Source organism: Carassius carassius, chromosome 36, assembly GCF_963082965.1.
Source record: "Carassius carassius chromosome 36, fCarCar2.1, whole genome shotgun sequence".
Classification (NCBI taxonomy): Eukaryota; Metazoa; Chordata; class Actinopteri; order Cypriniformes; family Cyprinidae; genus Carassius; species Carassius carassius.
This window is the reverse complement of record NC_081790.1, coordinates 4609035-4625987: the sequence shown is the minus strand read 5'-3', so window position 1 is coordinate 4625987 and position 16953 is coordinate 4609035.

The window sequence follows — 16953 nt, the reverse complement described above, 5'->3', positions numbered from 1 at the left end:
GGTATGTTAAATCCACTAGCCAATTTTCATTGGCGTTTTCTCTTAAACTCAGAGATGATTGGCCTCCCGAGTGAGACCCCATATGTCGTTCGACATAACGTCTCTGTTCCCTCCATCAGGGAACGAGGGTTACGTACGTAACCAAGACGTTCTCAGTATAAAAAAAAACTATAAAGAACTTCCATACAACATTCTGGGAAACATAAAATTTAAAAGAACATTCCTATCACATTATTTATTTATATAAATTTATAAAAAAATTCTGCATCTGCTGCGAAACAAATACCACACTGATTTTATTTACTGCAAAGACATTCCTGTAAACTGTGTTTTTAAGTGTCTGAATGTTTTTGGGGGCTGTTCACTTTATGAATCACAACATCTGATCACATGTGCTCACAGGAGGTGCATTTGGGAAAAGCGTGTTATTTTTAGATTCACAGAATGTTCCCCTAAAAATATCTTCTTAGAAATGTTTTGTGTAAATTATTTTATGGCTGTGAAATATTAATATACTGTCTGTTATGGAACATTCTGGAGAAGCTATATGGTTGTGAAAATAAAACCTAATAATAAACTTTAGGGAAACTCTATAATATATTTAAAAATAATGAATAAATAAATAAATACATTTGAAAAACTTCCATGAATGTTCTTGGAATGTTAGCTTTTTGGTTCCGAGAACGTTCTCAGAACATAAAAAAAAAAAAAGAAAAAAAAAACAGTTTTACGTACATTTTTTTTTTTTTTGGTGAAGCAAAACTTTATTTACTGAACTAGTCTTTTCTTTCTAGAATTTCAGAATGTTCACTAAAGGTAACTTTTAGGGATTTATTTTTGTTTGTAAAAATAAAACCTAAAAATAACCTTTAGGGAACGTTCTGTATAATGCATTCCCTATCTGTCGGTCACTACGAGTTATGTCGAACGACATATGGGGTCTCACTTGGGAGGCCAATCATCTCTGAGTTAAGAGAAAACGCCAATGAAAATTGGCTAGTGGATTTAACATACCTGAGCCACTCCCCGTGCCCACGGGTATAAATAGAGCGACAGGGGCATCCACTCATTAGATTTTTGCTTCGGAGCCGAGTGGTTGTATGAAAGCTGTTATACTTCACAAAGCCATTCATCTGCTGTGTCGGGAAGCTGTTCTGGTTGGCGGTACGGCGCAAACAGTGATGTCCCTTTCAGCGATTCCCCTGGGTGCTTCAACTAAGAGAGCAGATTTCCTAAAAGAGCAAATCACGGACGATTCGCATCGGTGGTGAACCTGCAAGCGCTGCCCCTGGAGGAGGCAGATCAAGCCTTGGCATTGCTGTGTCCCGTAAGAGCGCTTCGCATATACGTGGACCGCACCCAGAGCTTCAGAAGCTCTGAGCAGCTCCTGGTCTGCTTTGGAGGTCAGCAGAAGGGGAAGACTGTCTCCAAGCAGAGGTTGGCCCACTGGATAGTGGATGCCATCGCCTTGGCGTACCATTCCCAAGGTGAACCGTGCCCCCTGGGGGTGAAGGCCCACTCCACACGGAGTGTGGCCTCCTCCTATGCGCTGACGCACGGCGCCTCTCTGGCAGACATCTGTCGAGCTGCGGGCTGGGCGACACCTAACACCTTCGCAAGGTTTTGCAACTTTCGTGTAGAGCCAGTTTCTTCCCGTGTGTTGGGTAACAGGTAAATTGGCGGGAAGGGCTGGCTGGGTGTCACGCTTGCTAAGACATTCCCCCTAACTCAGGGATGTGAGCGCCTTTCTTCTCCCAGTAGAGTTCCCCGGTTGGCGCATCCTGGTTGAGCATCCTCCAGCACCCTCGGCAGTCAGACTTGGCGGAGCAGTCTGTCGCCAGGCCCAGTACTGGTGTTAGCATGCCCGGAGCTCCGGTCAGCCCCTGTACTGGGCTAGGTGTCCATATGGCTTAATTCCCTACAGGTAATCCCATATGTGTATTTTTCCATGGTAAGGTTTCCCTCTTGGCAAACCCGTGTCTTACCTTGACAGACCCGTTCTGTCAGTCTCTTCTGGCAGCCATTCCATCCCTACTCTAAGGTAGGACCTGCCTCAGAGACCCCTTCCATATGTAGTACTGCCCCCTGGGTAGGTCCATATCAGTATCTCAACATATCACCTCCCTAAGGGATGTCTCCGTAGCAACCTTTTCCTAAGGCTCGCTTCCCCATTGTCTTGCCAAGCTGAAAGAACAAATAGGGAAGATTTGAAGCAATCTTTCTCTGAAGGTTGAAATCCCTTCCATTTAACTTTATGTGGGCGGAACAGCAGCGTGGGCTTCTCCAGCAGCGATGTACTCACCCTTTGGCCCCTTCGGTACCAATGTCAGTGAATTTGCGCTGGGGCTTTGGGAAGGTTATGACCTTAAGCGTAGCTTTTGTGGCACGCCACGACTTGCCGACAATTGCAGCGCCACAGGGTTGTGACTGTGTTCAGGTTGTGGCATTTTCCATAGGACCCCATATGTCGTTCGACATAACTCGTAGTGACCTACAGATAGGGAACGTCTCGGTTACATACGTAACCCTCGTTCCCTGATGGAGGGAATGGAGACGTTATGTCCCCATGCCACAACCTTGAACCGGTCGCTGTTGCCGTGACACGTTCTCGGCTCCTCAGCGTAAAACCTGCACCTGTTGCCCTATTTATACCCGTTGGCACGGGGAGTGGCTCAGGTATGTTAAATCCACTAGCCAATTTTCATTGGCGTTTTCTCTTAAACTCAGAGATGATTGGCCTCCCAAGTGAGACCACATATGTCGTTCGACATAACGTCTCTGTTCCCTCAATCAGGGAACGAGGGTTACGTAAGTAACCGAGACGTTCGCAGTATAAAAAAAAAAACTATAAAGAACTTCCATGCAACATTCTGGGAAACAAAAAATTTAAAAGAACATTCCTATCACATTATTTATTTATATAAATTTATAAAAAAATTCTGCATCTGCTGCGAAACAAATACCACACTGATTTTATTTAATGCAAAGACATTCCTGTAAACTGTGTTTTTAAGTGTCTGAATGTTTTCGGGGGCTGTTCACTTTATGAATCACAACATCTGATCACATGTGCTCACAGGAGGTGCATTTGAGATGCATTCAATTCGCTTCAGCGGTCTTCCCTCAGTTTCCCAGATTGTGCCTGTTAACCTCTGCGTGACCATCAGCAGTTGTGTCACACACTTACAGCTCCACCGCTTATTAAAAATCCATCTGAGAGAGAACGAGAAGCCTGGGATTTTATATGTCCTTGTTACAGCTGTGAAAAGACCTCCGGATAGTAAGACTTTCTACAGACTCATTGTCTGTCCTGCTCTTTTGTTCTTGCAAGACTACTCTTCTCCTTCAAGCACCGTTATTAAAACTTCACTCGTTCTGTGCAATATGTTTTAATGCTTCAAACAGAGAATGGAAATTTCATCCTTCTACAGTATCTCTCAGTGAAACATTTTGTGAACTGAAGTTGTCCATTTGCAGACTTGAGGTTGGAGGTGAAACACTTTAATATATTAATCAATTGCAGTCTTGTGCATAATTTAAAATCTTTCCTGTTGGTCTCCTGTTCAAACAGGTTCAGGGTTCACTAAATCACCAGATGTCCAGATATTTCCAGTGATTTCAGTTTTCTTTTGTTTTCACATGATGTACATTCAAATACTGTAGCGACAAAAATATTTTCAATCGATTAACAAAGCTTGTTTTTTGTTCTTGTCAACCTGCCATGGTTTACAGAAATACATGTTGTATAACATTAAATCTGCTCTCACAATAGCAAGAAAGGTCAGTACAAGAGGATCATGGGTAAAGGAATAAAAGGCAAGAAAATATAAACCACATGGGCCGTTCAAAATAACATACTTCCATACTTCTCTTATTATTTAAGCTTAAATAGTACCTATACATTCTAGATCATTTACTCACACTCAGGCCATCCAAGGTGTAAATAAGTTTGTTTCTTCATTACAACAGATTTGGAGAAATGTAGCATTACATCACTTGCTCACCAATGAAACCTCTGCAGTGAATGGGTGCCGTCAGAATGAGTCCAAACAGCTGATAATAATATCACAATAATCCAAACGTTTTCCACACCACTCCAGTCCATCAGTTATTTCTTCTTGTGAATTGAAAAGTTCAATAAGAAGTTTCAAGTCTCAAACTGTTAATTCTGGCCAAAATATGAGTCCTTTTATAATATTGCTTTCTCTAGTGCAAAAGTCATGTTGTCATTTAGAAGTCAAAAGTGAGGATGGATTTTGATGTGAGATTATGGGTGAACTTCTTCAGTGGGGGAAAAGATTTATTATGAGTTATGGATTTTGTCCAGAAGTGACATATTAATGTTAAAATGTTTTAATGCTGGGGTTGTTTCTTATAAACATGCAGCTTTTCACTTCACAAGACATTAATTAATGGACTGGAGTGGTGTGGATTACTTGTGTATTATTGTGTTGTTTTTATCAGTTTGGACTCTCATTCTGTCGGCACCCATTCACTGCAGAGGATCGTACTAAACAGAGTACTTGTAAAGAATAAAATGATTTAGAATATATATATATATATTTTTTTTTTTTTTTTTTTTTAAACAGAGCAGTTCATGTCACCGAAGAGAATGAATGATAAAAGAAAAGGGGAAAATGGGACCAAACTGGTGAAATGCCACTAACAGCTATTTTAAAAAAAATGAGAAGAGAAAGGTGAAGACAGAAGTTGAAAAGTCAAAGAACGAGAAACTGATGCTGTATTATAATTTGTTATAATAGATAGACATTCATCCATAACCAGAGCCACAAGATGAATAGGTGTGTTTTATTTATTTATATATGGCTCATAGTTTTGGATTTCCTGCTCTGGCTCTAGTTTAAGAAACCTGTCCAGACAGCCAGCCAGACCACTGCATGCTAACAATTTGGCAGTGCTGCAGTGCATTATGGGACAGGCCTGACCTCCTGCAGAGAGCTGAAGGACTTCAGCAGTTCCTCCGGAACAGTGCAGACAGAAGTCAAAGGTCATGGTGGAATAAATAGACATTGCTGGATAGAGATGGAGTGAAGAGAGGGCTGTAACCAATGAGCTACAACCTGCATTTCTGAAACTCCTTTTAATTCCATTCACACTGATTCGTGCGGGAGTTATGATTTATAAAATATTAGTTAAGTGTTATTCAAGTTATGTGTATTTCACTGTTTCAGTGCACCTGTGAAAGCTGAAATCTCTTTCCACTGCAGAAAGACAATGAGAGCTTGTAAAAAATACAACATTAGCCGAAATCAATATACAAACAGATGAAAGTGCAACTGAGTGATTCACTCATTGCTGGTTTTGTGTGCACATATTTGAGCATGATGTGAAGTACATGAAGTCAATATAATTTAATTTAATACAGAATTGGCAAAGTACGTTCTAATCAATGGCATGTGAGCAAATCCAGTATTTTCAGAAGACAATAGCTGGATAAGAATGATAATGTTTATTTATAAAATACTATATATATATAAAACGTACTCGGTTACTAGAAGAGGGAACGAGTACTGCATCTTAGCTAAGACGCTACGGGAAAAGTCTCTTTTCACGATACACTGAAGCAAAAAATTATCCTTCATTTTGAATTATTGTAAAGCGCATTTGCAGCAGCACACAGCCATAGGCGAGACGGCTCGCTCGCTCATTGGCTGCTCTGCGGCAACTGCATAAACCTATCGAGCGCAGGCTGATGCAACATCAGACCAATGAGGGCGCTCGCACCCTCCATGCCACTTCCCGCCGAAACGGGTGTGGCCTAGCCCTATAACGGGAGCTCGAAAAGGCTGACTCACCTGATTTATTTCATCGCCGAAGCGAACCAGAGTGAATCGTACGCACGGCAGAGAACGCAGTACTCGTTCCCTCTTCTAGAGAGCACCGAGGTTACATTAGTAACCGAGTACGTTCTCTTATGAGAGTTCTCTCGTACTGCGTCTTAGCTAAGACGCTACGGTAACCCAATGTAAAACGCCGTGCGTGCAGAGATCACACACCAATAAACCTGGAAGCGACGCCCAGGATTTACAGTGCACAATCACCAGAGGGACTCACAGAGAGTCCTAGAACAGAAGGGGGAAACCCTCCGTCCCATATCTAGCAGCGTCCGTAGACGTGGCAATATGACATCACATATTCAAGGCAAGGCCTGACCAATGTGGGAAAGTGGGTCTTACGCAATACTGCCCATATAACAGTCGGCAGCGCATCGCGCTTGCGATCTCAGAGTTCCAATCAGGACACTGATTCAACTATACCGACAACAGCTTTGCTTGCAGAGCGGGAACCACTAGGTTATAGAACCTGATAAATGTAGACGGCGAGGCCCATCCTGCCACCATACATATATCCTGTAAGGAAATCCCACTAGACCACGCCCACGATGAGGCGACGCCTCTTGTGGAGTGTGCTCTGACACCCAGTGGGCACTGAAGGCCCCTGGAAGTGTAAGCTAACACAATAGCGTCAACTATCCATCTGGATAGGCTCTGTTTCGAAACAGCCATTCCCTTGGAACATCCACTGAACGAGACAAACAGCTGCTCAGTCTGTCTGAAGACAGCAGAGCGAGACACATAAGTTCTTAAAACCCTAACGGGGCAAAGAAAACTTGAGTCTCCATCCTCTTCTGACACCGACAGGGCAGACAGGGAAATAACCTGAGCCCGAAACGGTGTGTTGAGGGATTTTGGTACATAACCGTGCCTAGGTTTGAGTATGACTCTTGAGTCATTAGGCCCAAACTCCAAGCACGTCGGGCCCACCGAGAGCGCGTGCAGGTCACCCACATGCTTCACTGAAGCGAGAGCCAACAAGAACACTGTCTTGAATGACAGATGTTTGAGGCTAATCGTTTGGATAGGCTCGAAAGGGGAACCTTTCATGGCCTCCAAAACCGTTGAGAGTTCCCATACAGGGATTGACGGAGGTCTGGGAGGATTCAGCCTCCTAGCTCCTCTAAGGAAGCGGATGACCAAATCGTTCCTTCCTATTGACTGATCGAGCGTTGTCTCAGAAAACGCTGCGATAGCCACCACGTAAACTTTGAGCGTGGAGGGGGCTCTGCCCTTATCCAACAGCTCCTGTAGGAAGGAGAGAACCTCCGTCACCTCACAACTAAGGGATGAACGTCCCCGAGCTGTGCACCAGCTGGAGAATACTGACCACTTCGAGGCATATAGCCGTCGAGCTATAGTATAGATAGTATTTAGCACTCCCACTGAGAGATCAGCGGGTAACCGTTGAGCGCCCACACATGGAGGGACCACAACTCCGGTTGAGGGTGCCAAATCGAGCCCCTGGCCTGCGAGAGGAGGTCCCTCCTCAACGGCACTGGCCACGGGGCAGTGTCTGCTGACTGCATCAAATCTGGAAACCATGGTTGGTACTTCCAAAGTGGTGCTACAAGCAGTACTGAGCATCTTGTTTCCCTCACCCGTTCTATCACCTGCGGAAGGAGGGAGACGGGGGGAAAAGCATAGAGCGGGCAGCACGGCCACCTTTGTGACAGCGCGCTTTCGTTCTTGGAAAAGAACGCGGGGCAGTGAGCGTTTTCGTGGGACGCGAAGAGGTCCACTTCCGCCCTGCCAAACCTCTCCCACAGCAGCTGGACTGTCTGTGGGTGTAGAGACCATTCGCCCGTGGGAATGTTGTTTCTGGACAGTCTGTCTGGACCCAGATTCTGTAGCCCAGGCACATGAACTGCTCTCAGCGAGCACAAGTTGCGCTGAGCCCAAACCAGGAGGCGTTCCGCCAACCTGTACAGGTTTCGGGACCTGAGACCGCCCTGGCGATTTATGTAGGACACCACAGACATGTTGTCCGAACGGACTAAGACGTGGTGGCCCTTGTTTCCGGGACAAAAGCGCGTCAGCGCGTTCTCCACTGCCAGCATTTCCAGACAGTTGATATGTTGGAGCTTTTCCCGTTCTGACCACAGGCCAAAGAACGGTCTGGCCTCGAGCAGCGCTCCCCATCCCGATGTGGAGGCGTCCGTCGACACCACTTTCACTTTCGAGGAAGTCCCCAGGCTTACACCTGATTGGTACCAGTCGTTTGCTGTCCAGGGTTTCAAGGCTGTAACACAGCTCTGATTGACCCTGAGACGCAACTGACCGGATATCCACGCTCTGCGCGGTAGTCGCGCTTTCAGCCAGAACTGCAAGGGGCGCATGCGGAGCAGGCCCAACTGAAGAACTGGTAATGCTAAGGCCATGAGACCTAGCATCTTCTGAAATTCTCTGAGCGAGAAGGTCGCGCCGCAGCGGTGAGAGAGCTCGCTGCGCGCTGAATGCCCAACGCGCGCTGTGGCGACAGCCACGCCATCATGGAGCGTGAGTCCAGAGCTACACCCAAAAACAGCATCGTCTGACTGGGGTTCACCGAACTCTTCGTCCAGTTGACACTGAGACCGAGTTTCTCGAGGTGATCGACTAAAATGGCCCTGTGTTCCACGAGCTCTGATCGTGATTGAGCCAGAATCAGCCAGTCGTCCAAATAGTTCAGCAATCGCAGGTCCATTAAAAGACGAGGATGGATGATTTGGGGTTGTTGTCAGACCGTGATGCTCAAGAGTCATAATGAACCATCTGTGTCCAGCAGCTTCAGCTGATGGGTGTTCTGACGTGTCCCTGTTATCATTAGCCCCTTTCACACATACAGACTTCACTGGAAAATAACCGGTAAAGTGCCATAAAGAGATCATGTGTGAACAGGCCTGTTGTAGCCATTTAACCCTCTGGGGACGGATTGGGCGGTACCGCCCAAAATGGCATACTTTTACAAATGTGTAGTTATCTCAAAAACTATTAATGCTAGAGAGATGCGGTTTTTTTTGCCGTCTTCCTCAGATTCCACTGAAAACAGCGGTATCCAGTTTGTATATTAAACACGCTTCCCTTATTGCGCAATACCACTGCGTAAACAGGCCAATGAAAACTATTATGTTAGGCAGATTCAACACGCAACAACCAATGTAAAAACCGCTGGGAGGAATATTTTTCTAACCCAATCAGAGGAAGGTTACCATGATTTATTCTAGCCATTCAGAGGACTCTGTAGCTCTGCTGTAGCCTTGTAAAAGCTGGGCTGGACTATAGTAAAACGACCTCCAGCCAGGTGTAATCAATAACCGATCGGAGAATCAGCATGAGGTGGAGAAAGCAGAAAGCGATCGGAGTGTTACAGAGAACGATCGGAGTATTAGCGAGCACAAAGAGATAAATTCGAGAGAGATATAGCATTATTACAGAATTGTTTTATCAAAATTGCAAGCAGTAAAAGATTTAGGGCAGAACAAGCTCTGGAACAATTACTGGAAAGTGACGAGGGGAAATCTGGAGCAGACTGCTTTTACACAGATGACGAAGTATTTTACCAGGATGGGGAAGATCCATTTGAGGACTGGTATGTAACTTCAAATAACCTCTTTATCATTATAATTTATTATATCATACATCTTGAGTATGTATATGTTTTGGATTTTTAGTCAGATAGCGATTGAGGCATGAAATATTTGTTTTAGTGTACCATACTACTCTTTCCCTGTAAACTCAGTTCAAGAGTGGTGTGCAATTTGTTTCAATAGACTGACTTACTCAACTAAGTAAACTGCTCAGGTCAAGAGAGGTGAAATGTGTTTTTAGTGTACAGTGGAGTTTCATAGGGTTACATGAGTTTATAGGAGTTATTTTTTCTACATTGAATTTTGACACAAAAAAAGCTTCCAGTTTGATTGTGTATTTGCTCTGATGCAGGATGCAGACAGGACAACTCGCCGCACACCCCTACCCATTGTCCCTTGGACCCAGCAAACCCTGCACACAAGCCTGCAGATGTCAGAAAGTACTGTGAGCACTGCAAGGCAAGCAAAGTGTACAACAAGACCTCCTGGCCTTGCTTTGCTCACTGGCATGCCTAGGACTGTTTGTAAAAAAAGTTAATTATTTAATTGTTCTTTACACATTTGATTAAACAATAACACATTTCTGTCAAGCAAAGAGTTTGAAAAAAAATTTTTTTTTCAAAAACTGTTCTATTTTGTGTGTTTTTCAGTAATAAATGACAAAAAAAAAATCTAATTTTCGTTTTTGAAATTCTCTAGTTTATTGTACAATTTTTCACTCATACTTCCTTTATAAACACATTGCATGCATGCTTATGGTAGCTTAGGGTCTTCTGAATCCATCGATACCAAATACATGGTGGTCCATCATCATTACATATGGTTTATAAGCCGAAATGTAAAAATAGAGAAAACAGACCAAAAAGGGCTTAGTCCCAAAAATAAAAAAAAAACGCCTAGGACTGTTTGTAAATAAAGTTAATTATTGAATTGTTCTTTACACATTTGATTGAACATTAACCCATTTCTGTCAAGCAAAGGGTTTGAAAAATATATTTTTGGGTCAAAAACTTTTCACTTTTGTTGTGTGAGGTAGGATTTTCAGTAATAAATGACAAAAATCTTATTTTCGTTTTTGAAATTCTCTAGTTTATTGTACAATTTTTCACTCATACTTCCTTCATAAACATATTGCATGCATGCTTATGGTAGCTTAGGGTCTTCTGAATCCATCGATACCAAATACATGGTGGTCCATCATCATTACATATGGTTTATAAGCCGAAATGTAAAAATAGAGAAAACAGACCAAAAAGGGCTTAGTCCCAAAAATAAAAAAAACCGCCTAGGACTGTTTGTAAATAAAGTTAATTATTGAATTGTTCTTTACACATTTGATTGAACATTAACCCATTTCTGTCAAGCAAAGGGTTTGAAAAATATATTTTTGGGTCAAAAACTTTTCACTTTTGTTGTGTGAGGTAGGATTTTCAGTAATAAATGACAAAAATCTTATTTTCGTTTTTGAAATTCTCTAGTTTATTGTACAATTTTTCACTCATACTTCCTTCATAAACATATTGCATGCATGCTTATGGTAGCTTAGGGTCTTCTGAATCCATCGATACCAAATACATGGTGGTCCATCATCATTACATATGGTTTATAAGCCGAAATGTAAAAATAGAGAAAACGGACCAAAAAGGGCTTAGTACCCTAAGGGTTAAGAATGTGTATTTTTTAATTTTATATTATTTATGATCAAATATTATTTGTTTGTGTTTTGTTTAATTTAATTTGTTAATTAAGAAATAAATTTGTAAATGTCATAAGGGTGTGGTAAATCAGACGACAGTATGCCGGCAAGTGGGTTTGACATATGTTTTTCATTCTATGTTTTGGTCACGGAATCATGGTTGCGTGCTTTGCACCCAGCACACATGCATGCACCACATAGCCTATGCAACAGTCTCAAAGAAAATACTGTAAGTTGTTGAAAGTGGAAACTGATTTCCATTTGAAACTCAGTGGCCATTGCATCACCCCAGGGCACGACACACACACACACACACACACACAGAGAGAGAGAGAGAGACTTCAAATAACCAAGGTGGTCCATTTACACACAAACATCATCACACAAGACATTTTGCATATGAAAATAAGGTGTAAATGTTTGCTTCCTCTGTAGATTAATAAGATCATTTGCAGGAAATGGAAATTTGATCATATTCTCATCAATTAATGTTGTCAGCTTGTCTTTATGACTAATAGAGTTGCTTTGACAAGGATGTGGCCTACAGCCTCTCTCTCTCTCTCTCTCTCTCTCTCTCTCTCTCTCTCTCTCTCTCACACACACACACACAAACACACATCTGTACAGAGAAGTGTAGACATTAGGTGTGTGAGAGCTGATTCTGTTCCTCAGGTCTCACATGAACAGATGGAGTTCATTGATTATTCATAGCTGCCGATGGATGCGTCTGTCACATTAAGAGGGAGAAAGAGACTTGTGTGTGTGTGTGTGTGTTTAGATGCAGAGCAATCCCTTGGTGAAGTGATGAGATTTTAGATGAAATACACCATCAATAAGAAAAGGACAGATGGGGAATATACCAACACATAGTTAGAAGATTGAAAGATACAATTTTATTTGATAAATACCAAATTTGTAACAATTAAACTGCCATTATGAAAGATTCAAATACTTTTACTCCCACAATAGGTTTTTAAATATTCATTTAATTAGACTAAAGTATATAAAGTCTCAGAGTTGTACAAATAAACATTCATTTCAGTTATTATTTTATTATTGCTCAGGGTTATACAATGCATTTTTTCCCAGGATTTTGTAATTTTTTGCTGAAGAAACTGTAATATTGTGAAAGTGAAAACAGTAATAATGTAAAATATTATGACAAATTTTAAAATAACTGTTTTCTATTTTCATGCATTTTAAAATGGAATTAACTTTTCAGCATCATTACTCCATTAAATCATGTTAATATGCAGATTTGGTGCTCCAGAAACATTTCTTAATATTATTAATGTTGAGAACAGTAATTCTGATTCATATTTTTGTGTAAACCATACAAAAAAAAAATTCAGAATTATTTCTTGGAAAACTTTTCTAATATTATACACATCTTTACTGTTTTTTTCCCATATTTTTTTACATCCTTGCTGAATAAAAGTATTATTATACTTTAAAAAGCCTGAGTTACTCTTTTGAACAACAGTGGGTGAGTGTGTGTGTATACACGTTGCATTATTTTATTTTATTTTTAAGTAATTAATTTTATTACTTTTTACTTATTTTTAGCACCAAGGAATACAACGGGTCACAAAAGTCTAGATACAGGTTTGAAAAGTTAATTTTACTAATTTTACTTGACTGTTGTAATTCACTCCTTATTGAACACCTCTGTTTTAAATGTAAAGGTTAATCTTCATGGCTGACAGGTGTGTGTGTGTGTGTTTCAGTGTCATCTCAGGCCATGGCTTTTATCCAGATGTGGCATAAACATCAGCTCATTTCAGCAGCTCTCTCTCTCATCTGCTGTGTGATTGGAGCCAGAAATCCCGCTCAACAAGTGCGTGAGAGCAGAGACTCATTCTGGAGGCTGCTTGAATAATGAGGAGAGCAGGTGTTACTCAGGCAGCAGTCTGGCAAAAATCATAATGCCCAGATTAATCTGCCTGACATCACACTCTCAAATCTGTCAACCTGCACATGTGTGAGCCTTGAATCCCAATTTACATAATTCTACAAAGGAAAAATATGTACTGTTTTTAGAAGTATGAAATAAGGGGCAACACAAAGAAGAGTTTGATTGTTTAGCCATCCTGATTGCCAATTTTATATAGGGTTTTTCTCATCTCCATTTCTGTCACCTGATGGAGTTTAGGGTTCCTTGCCACTGTAGCCTTTTTTTCTTTTTGTGCTTAGTTGGGCTTTAAAAACAACTATACTCAGTAATAATATTAATTTGATGGCAATGACGCTGTGGGATGAGAACAATACAAACCTCGAAGTGAATTTAAGTGAACATGACACTTCTGTGGAGCAGCTTTATAGATGAATCAAATTAATTTCAGAATCGGATTAATTTTGCAACACAGACGCTTATTGAACTGAACTGGCTTGAGCTGAATAATGACACTGTGTACTTTTCAGATTTTAATTTTGTATAATATTTAAATAATTTAGCATTTAGTTTTTTTTTCCTTTATATTACTGGGAAGCTGCTTATAAAAAATTCATGATATGCATCAGACATGCACTATGATGTGATGTATTTTTATAATTTACTGTATTTCATGATATACTTTGAGTCTTTTGTCTTTAAGCTCATAAATTATTTATTTATTTTATATATATATATATATGTATGTATATATATATATATATATATATATATATATATATATATATATATATATATATATAGTACAGTATATTGGACACACCTTCTCCGAGAGATGCTTAGCAATTGTTGGCTTCTTTAAACCTTTTGCCTTCTGTCTGCGGTCCAGCTCATCCCTAAACCATCTCGATTGGGTTCAGGTCCGGTGACTGTGGAGGCCAGGTCATCTGGTGCAGCACCCCATCACTCTCCTTCTTGGTCAAATAGCCCTTGATGCCTTCAGTGTGACTCTACAATTTTCATAGTCATGAAAATAAAGAAAACTCTTTGAATGAGAAGGTGTGTCCAAACTTTTGGTCTGTACTGTATATATATATATTTTTTTTTTTTTTTTTTTTTTTTTTTTAATACTTAGATTTTAGTTTTTTTTGCAAAATTTTCTCAAAGATAAAGTAATGAAGATGAAGCACATTAATCTGTAATATATTTAATTCACTTAAAAATAGGTATTTCCACATAATTTCATCTAAATTACTTTTTGGTTTAATTTCCAGCATTTATGCAACATTATGAAATGTCACCAAAAAAAAAAAAAAAATGAAAAAAAAAGTAAAAGATTTTAAAAAGTAAGATTTGTATGATATGTGTATTTATTTGTATAAAATAAGTCTTTTTACTTCATAATTTCATGTATTATTCAATGTATTACGAGCTGTTTCTTTATCATTTATGGTGAAATCGACTAGCAATTTCAGAGTGAAAATTCAGACATTTTCTTTTTTAAAAAAAATTTTCAGAGTAGTATGATTTGGGACATGCTAATGTTAATCTAACACACTTCATAGGGTGGATGATATGCAGATTGGAATTTGGTCCATGTCAAGTATTTGACTTTTCAAGGAGCCAGACCTACTTCGAATTTCAGGGTGATTTTTAGATTGAAATTATGACATCGTTACATGTATGATAATCTATCTGAACCTTTGCATGACAGACCTTAAACATGGTCACGTTTTGTGCCGCTCTCCGCTCAGTGACAACTGTTGAGTTTTTCCACATAGAGCGCTTTGGTGTGTGACTGTATAAAAATGATTGGCGGTGCATTTTTGGCCACAAGTGGAGCATCCATGGTGTAACCGGCTGGCAGAGAGAGAAAAAGATGAGAGAAAAAGTGATTGATGAAGAGGTGGAAGATGACAGATGTGAGGAGAAGAGCTGAGCTAGAGAGAAGAATCTCTGCCCTGTTTAGGATGTAGATTGATTCAGTCCAAATGACGGCGCATTGTTTCACACAGAGAGACTCTGTTATTCACTCTGTATTTTGTTCAGTGTCTCCGTTTCTCCCAGACCTCGCGGCTCAGAATAGAAACAATCATTAATTTATCGATTGAAACATCAAATGAGAGAGAAAGAGAAGGGGGAGAGGAGAGGATGACAGGACGGGCAGCTTCCAGAAGGAAAGAGAAAGATAGAAAAAGAAAGCGAGTTTACGGAGGGCAGGAGAAACAGGAAGGATGAGAGAAGGGGGAAGGGAGGAATTAGCAGATTGAAGATTTATCGTTGAGCTTTACTGAGAGAGACTGTAAAAACACACATGAGAGAGATAAGAACACTAAATGGAGAAAGAGAGAGAAAAAGAGATTCAGAAGGAAGCGTTTGACTTTTCAGGGCCGTTTCCAGAGAGATAGAGGGATGATAGTTTCTCATTCGACACGTCTAATGCTTTTTGCTTAAATCCCATCATATTTTCATCAGGACACGTGGGGTCACTGCCTCAGGTCTCTTATATTCATGTGCAGCTGCAGCTGTATCTGTTCATTTCAGTTCCATTATTAACTTAGAAGGTGAAGAGCTTCCTCTGAATTTTTTGATGAAACGGTTCCTCTCTCTGTGTGTGTGTGTGTGTGTGTGTGTGTGTGTGTGTGTGTGTGTGTGTGTGTGTGTGTGTGTGTGTGTGTGTGTTTTAAATCAACATAAAACTGCTTTTGATACTCATTGGCTCCAGGTATTTCTTAGTGGTGAAGCAGTAAGAAAACTATGGCAGGTACTGTATTTCTCCACTAAGAATTATTTGTATGGTCAAAATATATACATATATTTTTATTTCACAATAAAATGTTAATATTATATATTTAAAATAACAATGTCTTTTATTTTATGTTGTGTTATGTCAGGTTTTATTTTGTATTTTAATAAATGATAACATTCTAATTGAATTTAAATAATATATGTTAATACAAACATACAGTAGACACACACACACACACACACACACACACACACACACACATATATATATATATATATATATATATATATAAACTAGTGCTGTCAAACGATTAATCACAATTAATAACATCCAAAATAAGACTTTGCTTGCATAATATGTGTGTGTACTGTGTATATTTATTGTGTATATATTAATACACATACATACATGTATATATTTAAGATAAATGTTACGTTTATGTATTAAATATACTTATATATGATATAATTTATATTATAATATAAATGTATACATGAAAATAGATATTTTCAATATATATGCTGTATGTGTATGTCTTTATAATACATAATGAATATTCACAGCACACACACACATATTATGTAAACAAAAACCTCTTTTTTGTATGCAATTAATCACAATTAATTGTTTGACAGCACTTATATGTGTGTGTGTGTGTGTGTGTGTGTGTATGTGTGTGTGTGTGTGTGTGTGTGTGTGTGTACCATCTTCATTTGGGATGGAATAGCAGTGTTGTTTTCAATAAAAGTTTAAATCAATATTTTTTTTTAGTGTCTCTTCTAAAATCATTGCTGTTTCTTTAGTGTTAGTATCTGCTCCTTCCATTCCACTCCACAAAACATCAATAATATTAAACTTAGAAATACAGTAAAAAAGTCAAAACGGTGTTCACTCCTGCCCTTTTACCCTTATAAAACTAGCTTAGCAAGTTTAATATTGTGTCATTATTAGCCCCCGTCCTAGTAGATGGCAGTAAAGTGATTTGTGTATACTACCACTACATTTTGGTCAGAAAGTGTCTGCAAAGAATATAATTTTAATATAATTGGAGCCCTCAACAGGCAGTGTTTTAGTTGAGCTAGCCATTGCTACATTATGCCCATGTGGGCTTGTAAGTGCAGTATGTTGTTCTGTATGATAACAGCCAAAATGATTACAATATATGTCAGACGTGCTTTAAAATAGGAACTAGA